At 39.7% G+C, this 14,994-nt stretch overlaps 1 long non-coding RNA gene across 1 annotated transcript in view; it reads left to right on the top strand.

Moving 5' to 3' along the window:
• Positions 1-13,946, top strand: part of LOC120318003 — a 40,015-nt gene extending 26,069 nt beyond the window's left edge. The window contains exons 2-3 of the long non-coding RNA XR_005559382.1: positions 4,230-4,352; positions 13,224-13,946. This is a non-coding gene — a long non-coding RNA (uncharacterized LOC120318003). The remainder of the gene's footprint in view (positions 1-4,229; positions 4,353-13,223) is intronic.
• Positions 13,947-14,994: the final 1,048 nt, after the last annotated feature.

The following is a 14,994-nucleotide window of genomic DNA, read 5'->3' on the forward strand; positions in this document are numbered from 1 at the left end:
GACAATGATTTACAGTGAGAACACTGGGATGCCATTCAGACTGGAGTAGTGTGGCCAGATGGTTATCAAGATAGGAAAGGTAGTTAAAAATTGATAATGTAGAACTACCATCAGGCCACACAGTAGATACACAGACCAGCCACAAGTACCTTAATATCCCACAATCACATGGGATACCTCAATGAGGAGGCAAGGAAGGCAGTAACATCAAAGTACCACTAAAGGATAATATAGGTTCTGAAGAGCCAACTTTAATGGGAAGAACAAGATCCATGCCATCAACATGCTAGTCATTAAGATATCCTGCCCGTAGAGTGAGCTGGCCAAAGTATGATATGGGAACTGACTATGTGAACACCTGGAAGCTTCTCACAATGTACAAAGGCTTCACTGCAAGTCTCATATCCAGAGACTGTACACCAGTCAGAAAGAGGGTAAGCAGGTAATCCTGGATGAAACCTAGAGCATCCAGGAATACATCAGCAAGAGGACACTAAAGATGAGCTGCTGAGAGAATGCCTGAGAGAATGCCTGAGACAGCAGCAGGTGTGGGAGAAAGATCAAGCAGAGGTAATGCCATGGCAAGACAAAAGCCAATATGGGTTGTACCATTGACAGATAGATGAGTTGGCAGACACTGGGAAATCCTACCCATGGCTGGAAAGGGCTGGGTTGAAAGGTAGCCCCAAGGCGCTGGTCATAACAGCAGAAGAATCCTAAGGATCAGCTCTATAGAAGCAGGGTTGTACCACACTAGACAGTACCTGAGGTGCTGACTAGGCAGAGAGGCTTCAGAGACAGTCCAGGGTTTAATTAAGATGCAGTCAGGAATAACATATTCTGAATGGCATGATCAAATGACTGGTATTGTGTACAAGAACGTCTGCACAGTGTATGGGCTAGATCCTCCCAGGTCCAGATGGAAGATTCTACAGAAAGTTGTGGGGAATAACAGGGCTAAGATTCAAATCCAAACAGAAAGGCAGGTAATGGCCAATTAACCAGACATCATGGTAGAGGACAAGGATCAGAAGTCAGCAGTAGTGATAGCAAGAGACAGCAACATCTGGAAGAAGGAGTATGAGAAGCTGGAGAAGTACCAGGGCTTAAAGTAGGAACTGGAGTAGATGTGGTGGTAGGAGCACTTGAGAAACTCTAACAGATCCTAGGATCAACATCAGAGCTCTCTGTCCAGAAGAGTAAATGCTAGGAACAGCTAAGACATTGCACAGAACCCTCAAACTCCAAGGTCTCTGGTAGAGGCCCTGAGATTGAGAAATATGCATACCAACCATGGAGATGAGAAGGTTATTCTTTACATGGTGTATCAAAAGTCAGGTCCCATAAACCAGAGGTCCCCAACTTTTTGGGCACCAGGGACCAGTTCTGTGGAGAGAGGTTTTTCCACGGACTGGAGGGCATGTGGTTTTATGTGCTGCCTGTATCTTGCGGATGGGGCTTTGCTTGTTCGTGTGGAGTGGTTTCTGGCATGCCGCGGCCTGGTACTTGTCCATGGACCGGGGGCTGGGGACCCCTGCCATAGACAATCTAAAGGAAATATCACATTATAATTTAGGAAATTTAATCTCACATCTTCTAATCATAATATCCTTGTATAATATGTGACAATACATGATCCTAGAGTAGAATTGTATTTTTGAACGTTATACTATGTTTGTTTATAGCCAGAAGAAATGTTCCTAAAAGAGGGGGGCGGAGAGACTGCTAGCACTTTCACTTGAAAATGCAAACTGTCATTTGCAAAGATAAATCAGGAAATGAAAAGTCATATAGACTTCTAAAATCAGATGATTTGATCATGTGTTAGGATATTTTTCCAACATTGAACGGTTTGTTGATCAGCTTCCTGAAAATATCCTTAAAACTGGTTTGACAGGCTGCCATTTCTAGAATTGTAGTTTTTGTTTACTTCTTACGTTTGATGTAGGCTTTGCTGTTTTGATAATCTGTTTTGCTATATCTGTGACCAAACTGATGAGCTAGTCTTTGTTTTCCCTTGGTTTGACATCGTATTTGAGACTAAGTGAACCTCTCTCCATCACAGTCTCTGGGTTGGTGATGTTATTACATTTCTGGGGAACCATCTCAGGAAAATTATTACCATGTCTAAGCTGGCTGTTCTCATAAAATTGCAAACCTACCATAGGAGATTCCTGAATCTTCATTAATGAAAATGTGGTAAGCTAATATGACCTGAGGTTTTAACCAGACTTATTATGCTTCATTGTATAGATCATTCTAGGTTGTTTGTGCCAAAGAGCTGCCATGGAATAGAGTAAGTTTTTGAGTATTAATACAAAAGGACATGATATATCTCAATGATTTAAAAATCAAAAAATCAAAATGTATATACTTGAGGTTTCAGATAGACTGGCAAATTTATAAAGAGATTTTTAAAAATAATTATAAATATACAACAATTAACCAACCAATGGATCTTAAGAAGCAGCCCACCATTTTTCATACCAGTAACTTCAAACTAAACTCATAAGTGTTCCCTTTTTAAAAAAAGAAAAAGAAAAGAAAGAAAAAAAATGAACTGGCATTCTGCTTCTAAGACTGAATTTCCAAAATACTTGCAAAGTATATAATCATGAAAATAAGTGAAAAGTAAATACACCCTTCTGATTAGTAACTAACTCTTGTGCTTAAAGTTTGTTCCAGACAACTGCTATTTGGAGATAAACATAAATCAAGCATCCAGAAGTATTCAGAGTCAAAAGGAAGGGGATTAAAACAAGCAAACAATCAATAATATTCATTAAAAGCATTATACTTTTCTGTGAAGTAGAGTAGGAGTACTTTTTGTGTTGGTTTCATGCCCTGAGTAATGGCAATAATGGCTGCATTTAGGGTGCGTTTGATGGATATAGTCCACAAAAGCTTAAATCATAATAAACTTAACTTTAATGGATCATGAGACTTCGTTTTTGCTGCAGTCATCATATATAACTACTCCTTTGGAAACTTCATCTTATGAAACCATGCATTCCTTGCTATCTATTTTGATACTAGTAAGCACAGAAAAATTAAAAATAAAAAATAAATAAAAAACAGCCTCTCAACAAGGATAATAATCAATATGTATGATATGCAGAAGGCTAAAATGTAGAAAGTTGTTTAGACAGGGGGAGGCTTAAAATGTGATCCTACACTTCATATCCTGCATGTTTTTTTATATCAAAAAATAGTCTGGAAACAACAAAGGAACTATCCATTCAGTGATGAGTAGTGATAATATTTACTAGAAAGTAGAAAAGTTAGCACTCATTATTTCCTAACATTTACATTGTAAATATTACACTCAAGTCAGTTTGATTTTGTTGGCAATAGCATAGTTTCTCCATGTGATGTTATTTAAGGGATGTCAAGAGTTCCCTGTGATCATAGAATTTCTAGCTCCAGCATACAGCCATTTCTAGAGTTCCCTTGGAGAAAATTATGAAAGTTAAACTATTTATAGATGGAACTTGCAGATATATGTGCAGGTCACTTAAAGAGAAGTGATCCCTACTTGACCTTTCACTGGATTCTGATGTTTTCCTGACTAGGTTTACACTAAACCAGTCTTCCCCAATTTAATTTTCTTGAGCTATAGCTCAATTTAATTTTCTTGGGCTTTAGCTCCACGGATGTCTATTTGCAACCCACAAAATGCAGATGGAGCATTCTAGAACCCCAGCATCCTGGAAGGGCGTTAGAATGATGAAAAGTACACTGTAGAATAAAAGCATACATTGATAAAATATTGATCAATTATTAGGCAAGAATTTCACTATCACCAGGCAACACAAGTGCACTTTTTTCAGTTATCCTGGAGTGAGGGTGACTCTTTCAAATGTTTGGCATGAAAATCTTCAGCAATGCCTGCATTAATGATTAACCATTTATGGATTCCCCTTATCCCCAAGAGCTGTTGACGTAAGTTAGAGTCATTCGTAGACTAAACAATTAAAAGTAACTTTTATTGACCTATAAAGGGTACACTTTATAGGTTTTGTCAGTGAGATGTGAGCACGCCAAACTATTTGGATCCTAGTATAAGTAGTCCCAATGTTTATGGTGCTGACTATGTATACATTCACTTTAAAAGATTACAGCCGTTCTGAACTCCCAAATATTGCAGCACCAGTTTGTGAGTGTAGGTCATCACCTATCTTGATGAAGATGACAAATAGAAAGTGATAATCTTTTTGCAATCTGCACAGGATCTGGATGCCATCTTCTGTAATCCAGGAATCATGAACCTATGGCTTTCTAAATGTTGCTCAACTTACTGGAGTTGAGAGATCTCCCACCATTGTCCATGATGTCTAAGGCTGATTACAGTGGTAAGTCAATGACATTTAGAAGGTTGTAATTACCTATCTTTATTTGACTCTACTTTACACAAAAGTTGGGCTTTGTTGATGCTCTTTTTGTTTATTTTTTTTAGTGCAAAGTCACCAAAACTTTAAAAATGTTTTAAACAACTATGACGCAAGAGTTTTCTTGCCAGAACAGTGGCAACATAATCTAGAACTGGAGGAATCCTTGGTATCTTCCATATAATGGTCAGATCATGCCCTAATAATCATTCTGGCACTGTCTATGACTCAGGGAGGGGGGACCCATTAGATTGGTGCAACCCCAGTGACCAATGGAATGTGATAGGTTCCAGAGGGTAGCTGGGGGTTATTCCAGATGGCTGCATGATCCAAATAAAGCCTCGACCATCACTTGGAATGAGCAGACAGCTGAGGCCTTGGATTGGATTGTGCCCAGGCAAACCTCTCCCTTCTTGTGTAATCCATCACTCTCTATGTTTCAGAAGAGCTGAGGGAGAAGACATGGGAGAAGAGATGTCTAGAACACCATTGGAAGGGATCAAACACAAACGAGAGCTGCTATTAAGGCCTATTTTGTGTCATTAAGGGCTGTAATTCTCTGCCCTTGTTGTGTCTAAAGATAGCCAACTGGCAGCCTTGTTTAAGATGATCCAAGCCCTCTAGATGAATGGGGACTCAGAGGTTTGCCTACAAGGTCGTTGGAAGAATTTGCAGAACATCTATCAGACAAAAATCACTCAAATTCATTCCAAGCTGGATGCCACATTTGGTGCAGGTACATGAGATATGACTGAGGTACAGTCTTTCTCTGTTATCTGGGAGCAATTTGATTTTGTTGGGCTTAAGGAAGTGGACAGGATCTTATGACTGTGAACTCAGTCACCTGCTAAGACCGACGCCTCTCCTGGCTAGTTAAGGCTGCCTGGGGGGGGGGGGATGTTGTATGGTTGGATCCTAGCAGCTGTTAATTCTTCCTTGAAAGAGAGTTGTCCCATCACCCTTTAAGGAGGCAATGTTTTGTCCCCTCCTCATAAGCCATTACTGGATCCCACCATACTGGACAATTTTCATCCAGTTGTTAAACCTCCCCTTTTTAAAGACAAGGTTATAGAGAAGGTGGCTCTGCAGCAGGTTCAGCACCTAGAGGAAATGGATTATCTGGACAAGTTAGGATTCAAGCCTGGGCATGGGATGACAGCAACTCTGGCAGGAGCAGGGCAGGGGTAGTATCCCTGTCCTTGCCTCAGTCTTCGATATCATTGATCATGGTATCCTTCTGAATTGGTGCTGTGGCTGGGGAGTGGGTGGCACACTATTGCACTGGTTCATTCCTTTCTTCAGGGTCAGTATTAATCAGTGTTAGTTCTCCCATGGTTTTGGATTCTACTTTTTTTATATTTTATTTATGTGAGCTTGTCATGTAGTTTTAATTGTTGCTATATTTCTAAATTGCCCAGTCACATTTTCATGAGAAAGGAGGCTATAAAATATGCTAAATAAACAAACAAACAAATAATAAAAAAGAAAGTAAAAACAAACTGACCAAATAATAATATTTCTTATATTTAAGCTACTATGGCAGCAAATATTGCCTCAGTTACTCCGATTATGTTTTCTAAAGAGAAAGCAGACCTGCAGAAGGATTGGGCTAACTTGCTTGCAGCAACAGAGATAAATCCCATTCTCTGATGGGAATTATGTCTGTGGTAGCCTGAAGAACATCCCATAATTTGAAGGGAGATATGTATCTTCTGTGTGCAGTTTCTACAGAGCAAGTTTCTGATGTCATTTTATGAAAATTGCTGGGTTAATCTTGGCTGAGTCTCTTGTTTTTCATCCAAGGTTTATTAAAGTCTTCTGTTTATTAAATCTTTCTGATTTAAGAGATGCTGTTGTGTCATGTGCTGCTGTTTCCAGCACACTGCCCCTCAGCCACTCCTACTTTATTTTTTACAAACAAGGAAATTGCGAGTTGCCTTCTTCTCCTCCTCCTCCTCCCGGACTCACCCTTTCAAATTACTTATGCAAAGAACATTTTATAAAGCTCTCGGGACATTTCAGCCTTCTTTCACTCTCAGATGTTTTTGGACAGCCTGGCATTCTGAAAGACGCTGCAGTGTTAGAGTCTTGCCTGTCTTAGCTTCTTAATGCCAACTGAGTGAGGGTGAAACATACAGGGAAAACTAGATGGTAATAGAAAGGCACTGGTGTTTATTTCATGTCCAGAACCGGGGGGGGGGGCTGTCTGACTTTTTTTAGCTCTAGCACAGTAAAAATAATTTTGTGTATTATTTGAAGGATAAAAATACCACCTCTATGGGCCTGTGTTTATACAATCGTCTTCAGCACCCTCCAATTAGTTATTCCATCTCTCTCTCTCATGATGATGTATAATTTATACTCCTGCAGTGAAAGTTTTTGAAGTGGAATGTCAGGTCTTGTGAGTTATGAGGGCAAAGCCTTAAAATTACCCTCTTAGGCCCCAGGAGATATCATTAGCGAACCCTTAGATCAGTCTGCAAAGTCTGCCCTCATCTTTTTTGTATTTACCTTCATTTTTGAACCAGTGACCTAGCCCCACAAAGGATCTGGTGGTCATGGAAGAATCCCTGGGCAAAAAACTGGGAAGAACACTTTGGCTGTGGGAGAGCAATATTCTTACAGGGCAATAGGTAGCTAGGACGTAATTTTCAGAGCACTTTTATGCTCTTGGGCAACTTGGCACATGCTTTTCTGGCTGAAGCAATTACTGAAGGAGACAGAAAAAAGAGGAGGATTGGAAAGTCAGACATGTAGAGATTTGATAGATTTGACAGAGGAGAGTGAAGTCTTCACTGAAACCAGCTACCTGATAATTTGGAAAGCAATATTTCTAAAAACAATTGGGACATTTTGTGCTAATGCCAGAAAAAGGAAGAGGATAGAGATCTGGTTCCCTTCTGTGTCCAAGGACAGTACTCCTATCTCCCAATTCTTCCATGGCTAGTAAATGAAACTTAAAACAAAGATTAGGGCATTAGAGGAGTTAAATCATTGGTTAGATGGGAGGAAATCAAATGGGATTTTAATCTGAGCTACAACAGAATGAACTGTCCCAAAGGCTTATTGCTTTATAAGTCTTTAAAACACAAATCTGAGCTCTTAATAAATTGTATCAGTGTTTCTAATAAAGAGTACCTGATGGCCTTTTGTTCCCTTTTTATTAACTCAACTTTTTAACACTCCCATGAAAGTGCCATTCTTTTGGAATAACACAATACAGGTGTGAGTTGAGTGACAGAAGCAATTCCTTATACAGGAAAGAACTGGAACCAACATCCTGGAGCACTAGGGAAGTACATGAGGATTGGAAAAAGGCTGATGTGGTTTCCATCTTCAAGAAAGGGGGGGAAAAAAACAGACCCAGGAAACTACAGACCAATCAGTCTAACATTAATACCTGGGAAGATCCTGGGAAAAATAAGCAAAAAACAGATCTGTAAACAATTAGAAGCAAACAAAGTTACAACTAGCAGACAGCATGGGTTTGTTAAAAATAGATTATGCCAAACAATCTTATTTCATTCTTTAATAAAGTGACTAAATTAGTAAACCACGAAATGCTGTGGACATAGTATACCGTATATTCCGGCGTATAAGACGACTTTTGAGAGCGATGAAACAGCCTCCGAACTCGGGGGTCGTCTTATACGCCGAGTCATAACGTTTATTTATTTATTTATTATTTCCGGCGTATAAGATGACGTTCTAGGCATGCGACTCGGTGTCGATCATCTTATACGCCGGAAATGACGTCATTTCCGGCGTATAAGATGATCGACACCGAGTCGCATGCCTAGAAAGTCATCTTATACGCCGGAAATAACGTTATAAACTACGTTTATTTCCGGCATATAAGATGACTTTCTAGGCATGCGACTCGGTGTCGATCATCTTATACGCCGGAAATGACGTTATTTCCGGCGTATAAGATGATCGACACCGAGTCGCATGCCTAGAAAGTCATCTTATACGCCGGAAATGACGTCATTTCCGGCGTATAAGATGATCGACGCCGAGTCGCATGCCTAGAAAGTCGTCTTATATGTGACTCGGCGTCGATCGTCTTGCGACCCGGCGTCGAACTCGGGGGTCGTCTTATACGCCGGGTCGCCTAATACGCCGGCATATACGGTACTTAGATTTCAGTAAGGCATTTGACAAAGTAAACCACAACCTGCTGCTTAGTAAGCTAGAAAAAGGGGGGATAGACAACATCACCACCAGATGGATCTGTAGCTGGCTGACAAACCATACTTAGCGAGTAGTCCTCAATGGTACTACATCCATATGGAAAGAAGTAAGCAGTGGGGTATCACAAGGCTCCGTCTTAGGCCCAGTGCTCTTTAATAGCTTCATAAATGACTTAGATGAGGGAATAGAAGAGGAACTTATCAAATTTGCAGATGACACTAAACTGGCAAGAATAGCCAACACCCATGAAGACAACCTCAGGATCCAAAAAGATCTTGACAAACTTGAACGATGGGCCCTATCCAATAAAATGAATTTCAGTGTGGAGAAAAGCAAAGTTTTACATTTAGGCAGAAAAAAAATCAAACGTATAAGTACAGATTAAGCGAGACTTGGCTCAAAAACAGCAACTGTGAGAGGGATCTTGGAGTCCTAGTGGACAATATCTTGACTATGAGCCAGCAGTGTGCAGCAGCAGCCAAAAAAGCTAATACAATCCTGGGTTGTTTAAACAGAGACATAGAATCAAGATCATGCAAAGTATTAGTACTGCATTATAAAACCCTAATAAGACCACACCTGGAATACTGCAACCAATTTTGGTCACCATGCTATAAAAAAGATGTTGAGACCTTGGAAAAAGTTCAGAGAAGAGCAACTAAAATGATCAAAGGCCTAGAGACTAAAACATATGAAGAATGGCTGCAGGACTTGGGTTTGGGTAGTCTAAAGAAAAGAAGAAACAGGGGTAACATGTTAGCCGTATTCCAGTATTTGAGGGGCTGCCACAAAGAAGAGGGCATCAACTATTCTCTAAAGCACCAGCAGGCAGGACAAGAAACAATGGTTGGAAATTGACCAAAGAGGGAAGCAGCCTGGAATTAAGGAGAAACTTCCTAACAGTGAGGACAATTAAGAATGGAACAGCTTGTCTTCAAAAACAGTGGGTGTTCCATCACTGGAGGTTTTTAAGAAGAGACTAGACAGTCACTTACCTGAAATGGCATAGGTTCTCCTGCTTGAGCAGGGGACTGGACTAGAAGACCTCAAAAGTCCCTTTCAGCTCTGTTATTCTATTCTATTCTATTCTATTCTATTCTATTCTATTCTATTCTATTCTATTCTATTCTATTCTATATCCTTTATTTTAGAAAGCTGTCCTTTAGATTTATTTACTTTTCAAAAATTCATTTTTTTCCGTTATTTGGTCATTTAACTTTTACCGTATAAATGGAACCACTTAATGCACAAACATTCACATTCATGTGAAAAGTATAGAAACTGAATTATCTTTTAAAAACAGATTTAAAAATACAATTTGATTTTTGAAAACTTTTATTAGAATATGTGTTTTTTACAGTTTTTCTTGGTTTTGCTGTGCTTTACAAATTTTCCTTTGTAAAGAAAAGTTATAAACTTAAACAATTAAAATTATGTATCCTTATGAACCTTTTTCAGATTTGACCTTTCTTAGGTGTGTCCTTTATTTTTCCGCAGAAATTATGATCACTATATTTATAGTATATTCCTTACTATAGAACTTACTATGTGCATTTATTATTTTCATTTTTAAAACACATATACTACTCTTAAAAATGCTGTTCAAGCTCCTGTGATATAAGCACACCTCGCCTTTGAAAGCTTGTGCCACAATAGATTAATTTCCATTTAAAATGCCACTTTGTTCTATGTAATCTAATGAGATTAATTTCTGTATAGGATCACATTGCAATACTTTCTTTGTGATCTTCTTGTTGGCAACACAAGAACAAACCAAAACAAAGGAATTAACATCAAAATTTTCTGAACCACAAACCAATCCTAAGCACCTCTACTAGTCTTAACTAACCCTAACCCTTTATAAGCAGAGAATGGCAGAGAGGTAGGAGGACGTAAAAGAGATATGTAAAATCATGTTGTGGAAAATGTGGAGTTTTTCTCCATGTCTTGCAAGGTTACGACCTGGAGTCAACTGTTCAAACTATCTTCAGGAAGACTGTGAAAGTGCTTACAGTATTTCCACTTAATCTATCTTCTCCCTTGACCCCATGGCATTGCCTTTAACTCATCACTAGCCTTTTGCTGAGTTAAGTGCTAACCACCTAATGTTGAGCTGGCAAAAAATAATGCCAGCATGAAATTTGCTGCCCACATTGCTGATCATTATCCTGTATCTGTTTTGACTGAACAGGTATTTTGTTTTTATGTGTGCAGCATGTAATAAACAATAAGGTTATTTGTTGCCCCCTTGCTTTGCTGTTTTTTTTTTCTTCTTCTGCGCATCACTAGTGGTGGGGGAAAACATCCACCATCACAGCACAGTGGGAGAATTGGGATAGGAATGTGTCAGGATTTTTCCATCACATCTAAGCCATTTTCTTTGATGTCTGCCTCCATCCTAACATAAGATGATGATGATGAGGAGGAGGAGGAGGAAGATGAGGAGGAGGAGGAGGAGGAGGAGAAGGAGAATGTAGTGGTCAGAGTCAAGTAGGGAACTCAGTCACAAGTAGTATTTTTCTTTTGGCTCCTTCCTTCCTTCCTTCCTTCCTTCCTTCCTTCCTTCCTTCCTTCCTTCCTTCCTTCCTTCCTTCCTTCCTTCCTTCCTTCCCTCCCTCCCTCCCTCCCTCCCATGCTGATATCTATATTCCTTCATGCTCTGTTTTGGACACAGTCAGGGAAAAAAATTAATCCCATCTTTCCACTCTTACGCTATTTCAATCTTTTGCTAGATTGGTAAGGACCACAGGGGTTGATGCACTTGTGGTACTGCTGGCTGAACAATTCCAGTGTTATACAGTTTTGATAGGCCAGCTGCACAGAGTTGCTGTATCTATTTCTTTAGAGAAAGAAGACACAAATGGCAAGATCTAATGGCAAGAACAGAGTCTAAAGAAGAGGAACCCCTGCCTTTATGAACCCAAATGTCCAATAAGCCACACTCTGATTCCACCCACTACTGGTCACTTGACTGTGTTTTCAGTAATGGTGGCAGGCAGAGAGGAACTGATGTACATCCTGTGTAAGTGTTATTGAAATGATATTTTAACTTTAATGCAATTAAGAATGTTTAAATGTATCTCATTCATGGGCTGGAGAAAAGACAAAAATAACATTATAGGAACATCATAGAAAAAAGATATTGCCAAGAAATATTTATGTTGTACTTAGATGCCACTGGAGAGAGGCCCTATGATATTTTAAAATCAATGTTAGCTGAATGTTATAAAACATTTTCTTTTTTTTCCTGTTTAATTTCAATAACATTTATTTATTCCATGTGCATAGCTGTCTATTTGCCAAATGATTCTGTGTGGCCAACAGAGAATTAAAAGCATCACAATATGAGAAGATGACAATAATATATATAAAAACACTATGCTAGGGACAAAAATAATGACAACAAACTCTTAAGGCTTAGTCTTGTGCAGCCAGAATTATCCCCTCTGCTTCTTTCTTCAGCTCTCCTACCCTCAGCCATTGCAAGGTCTTGCTTTTATCTGTTTTAAAACATTTTCCATCTTATTGCAACATGTCCAACAATGGCCTCAAGGTGTGTAAAATGTTTTAGGCTCTACCATTCATTCTCTTGAAGAGAAGTCATTACCAGGAACGCAGGGAATTCTGTAGAGCAGTGTTTCTCAACCTTGGTCACTTTAAATGGTGTGGATTCCAACTCCCAGAATTCCCCAGCTGGCGTTGCTCTTAACATTTCGATATAGAGGTGGTCCTCATCTCACAAGCATCTATTTAATGACTGTCCGTTGGCATTGAAAACAGTGACTTATGACACTTTTCACACTTGCGACCACTGCAGCATCTCTTTGGTCATGTGATCAAAATTTTGGATGCTTGGCAACCGACATGTATTGATGACAGTTGCAGTGTCCCGGGGTCATGTGATCACCTTTGGTGACCTTCTGACAAGCAAAGTCAATGGGGAAGCCAGATTCACTTAACTGCCGTGTTGCTATCTTAACCACTGCACTGATTCACTTAACAAGTGTAGCAAGAAAAATCGTAAAAGTCACTTAACAACTGTCTTGCTTAGCAACGGAAATTTTGGGCTCAGTTGTGGCTGTAAGTCAAGGCCTACTACTAATTCGATTCTAATTCGATTCACCAGTATTGCTTTTGAAGAGAAAGGTACCTCTTTTGCCCTGAATTGCACACGCAGAAGGGAAGAACTCTTGAAAGTACCCTCTCTGCTTTAAGAATAACAAGGTAGGGGGTGGGAGGAGGGAGGGAGGGAGAAGCAAAACTTTGGGCGAAGAAGAGTTCCTTCAGGAAAGAAAATAACAAATGGTACAGTATATGCTTAGTTGGCAAGCCACAGCAGTCACTGAAACCTTCTTCACTTAGGAAGAAAAAAAAAATCAAGACTGGATATATTCATGGTTTGCAACAATTGGCCTTGAAGTTCCTTTTGTAGACAGAGGGTCCTTTTATGTTTCCTACCTCAGAGCTTAGCTCCTATTATTATTATTATTATTATTATTATTATTATTATTATTATTATTATTATTATTATTATTATTATTATTATTATTATTATTATTATTATTTAAAAAGTGTTGTTGCTTGTCTTGTTCCCGGTCCTTGTGTGACCTTTTTGTCTTCTTTTTCCTCCTTCATTTCTAGGAATTCCAGCTGTTGACAGCGGCAAAATGTTCTTTCTTTGCAACCTCAAGGGAGAGGCTCTGGGGCCCAGCCAGGAGGCTATAGAATGAATTCTCGGCATAACAGGTTATATAACCGGCTCTTTTGAAAAAGGGGAAGCGAGCAGCAGCAGCGGCAACAACAACGCCCCATTGTATCTACAAAGACCAACAATTCCAGCAAGCCACCCAGATGCAGACTGCCCTTTGCCTTGGGTTTTATTTACTTCTCACTGGCTGGATAGAAACGGCTGGGCTGTTTTCTGTTTGCGGGCTCTCCCCCTTGGCAGTCGGTCGGGCTTGCCTTAACAGCGCCTTGTTAAACGGAGCCTGGCGTCCTCAGTCAGAGGGAGGGGAGATGATTTATTCTTACTGAGCGAGGATTGTCTTTCCCGGCTGTTGGCTGGCGTTGTTTCTTTTCTGTGCGGTGGCTCTAAAGGCATCAGCTTGTGCCAACTGCATTCCAAGAAGGGAAAGGAAGCAAAAGGCCAGGCTGAGCACAAGGAAACATGCTCGAACTGTAAGAGGAGAAAGGAAGAGGCGAGGCCCCTGGGGAAAATGCAAAGTAAAATCTCCTTTCTCTGCTACCTCCTTGTTTACATTAGGTGATTTATGTTGGGTACTTTCTAAAAAAAGAACGCTACGTTTTCAGCCTGTGCATTGTTGGAATGAAATGGAGCAATGGGGGGGGGGGGGCAGAGAAATCTTTACAACTTAGTGACAAAGCACCTGCCTGGCATGTAGAAGATCCCAGCCTCACTCCCTGGCGATTCCTTTTAAAAGGAGCAGGGAGAGAGAATCTGCTAGGCGCAAGAGCCGGACTTTCTCCCAACCAACAGACTCAATCCTGTTGGATTTTGATAATCCCTGGCCAATTCCTAGGTTAGGGACAACTGGGATAATCCAAAAGAACTGGACAAATCCTCCAATTCGCTATGAGGCAATTATGCCCAGCTACAGTTTGCCCAGTTTCTTCATGCCCATTCAAGTCAATCATGACCCAGAATTAGAATTCATTAGAAATCAGAAAACATTTCATTGGCATTTTCAAAATTTAGCCTTGGTGAATTCAATCCTATCAAGGCTGTCTGTACAACTTGCTCAGTGGCACAAGGAAGCAGATCAAATTTCTGTTTACATAATATCACTGAAGAATGATTGATCAATGTATCTTGTTTCATCTGTAATAAAATCATTTTAAGGATTATGTAAAGGAGAATTTAGAAATCCATGTTGAAATATGGGTTTCAGGAATAATCGGGCACCACCCAGTAATGAATGCAAATATATATTTTTCAATTACTGTATATAGTAGGTTCATTGCCAATAATAGATTCAAAGGGAAGTGGTGCGTTATTTCAGATGTGCTAGTTATCACTAGTTATACCACAATTTATTTGGTCAAATAGTTAGCTAAGTCATAAACCATGGTTTACAAACCATAATTCATGTAAAACACTAAAACCAAGCAGAGGACAATATAACCCAGCCCGTCATTCATTATTATTTACTCTTCAGTGCAATAATTTCCCCAGATTTCAAGAAGGGATTTTGGCCTGAGGAGTTTCTTTTTTGTCTCATAATTAACTGGCTTGGACTAGCTTGTTAATTAAAGTGGTCACCCTGAGAGGCCCACTCTTTGTGTATGCTTTTTGTTTGCTGTGGCTATGCTGACTTCACCATGCAGTTATGCCTAAATGTTTGCCCAGCTGTTCAATTGGAAGGAGACATTTTCTCATTTACTGGCTTTGCAA

Source organism: Crotalus tigris, unplaced genomic scaffold, assembly GCF_016545835.1.
Source record: "Crotalus tigris isolate CLP2741 ecotype Arizona unplaced genomic scaffold, ASM1654583v1 scf7180000019965.218198, whole genome shotgun sequence".
NCBI lineage: Eukaryota > Metazoa > Chordata > Lepidosauria > Squamata > Viperidae > Crotalus > Crotalus tigris.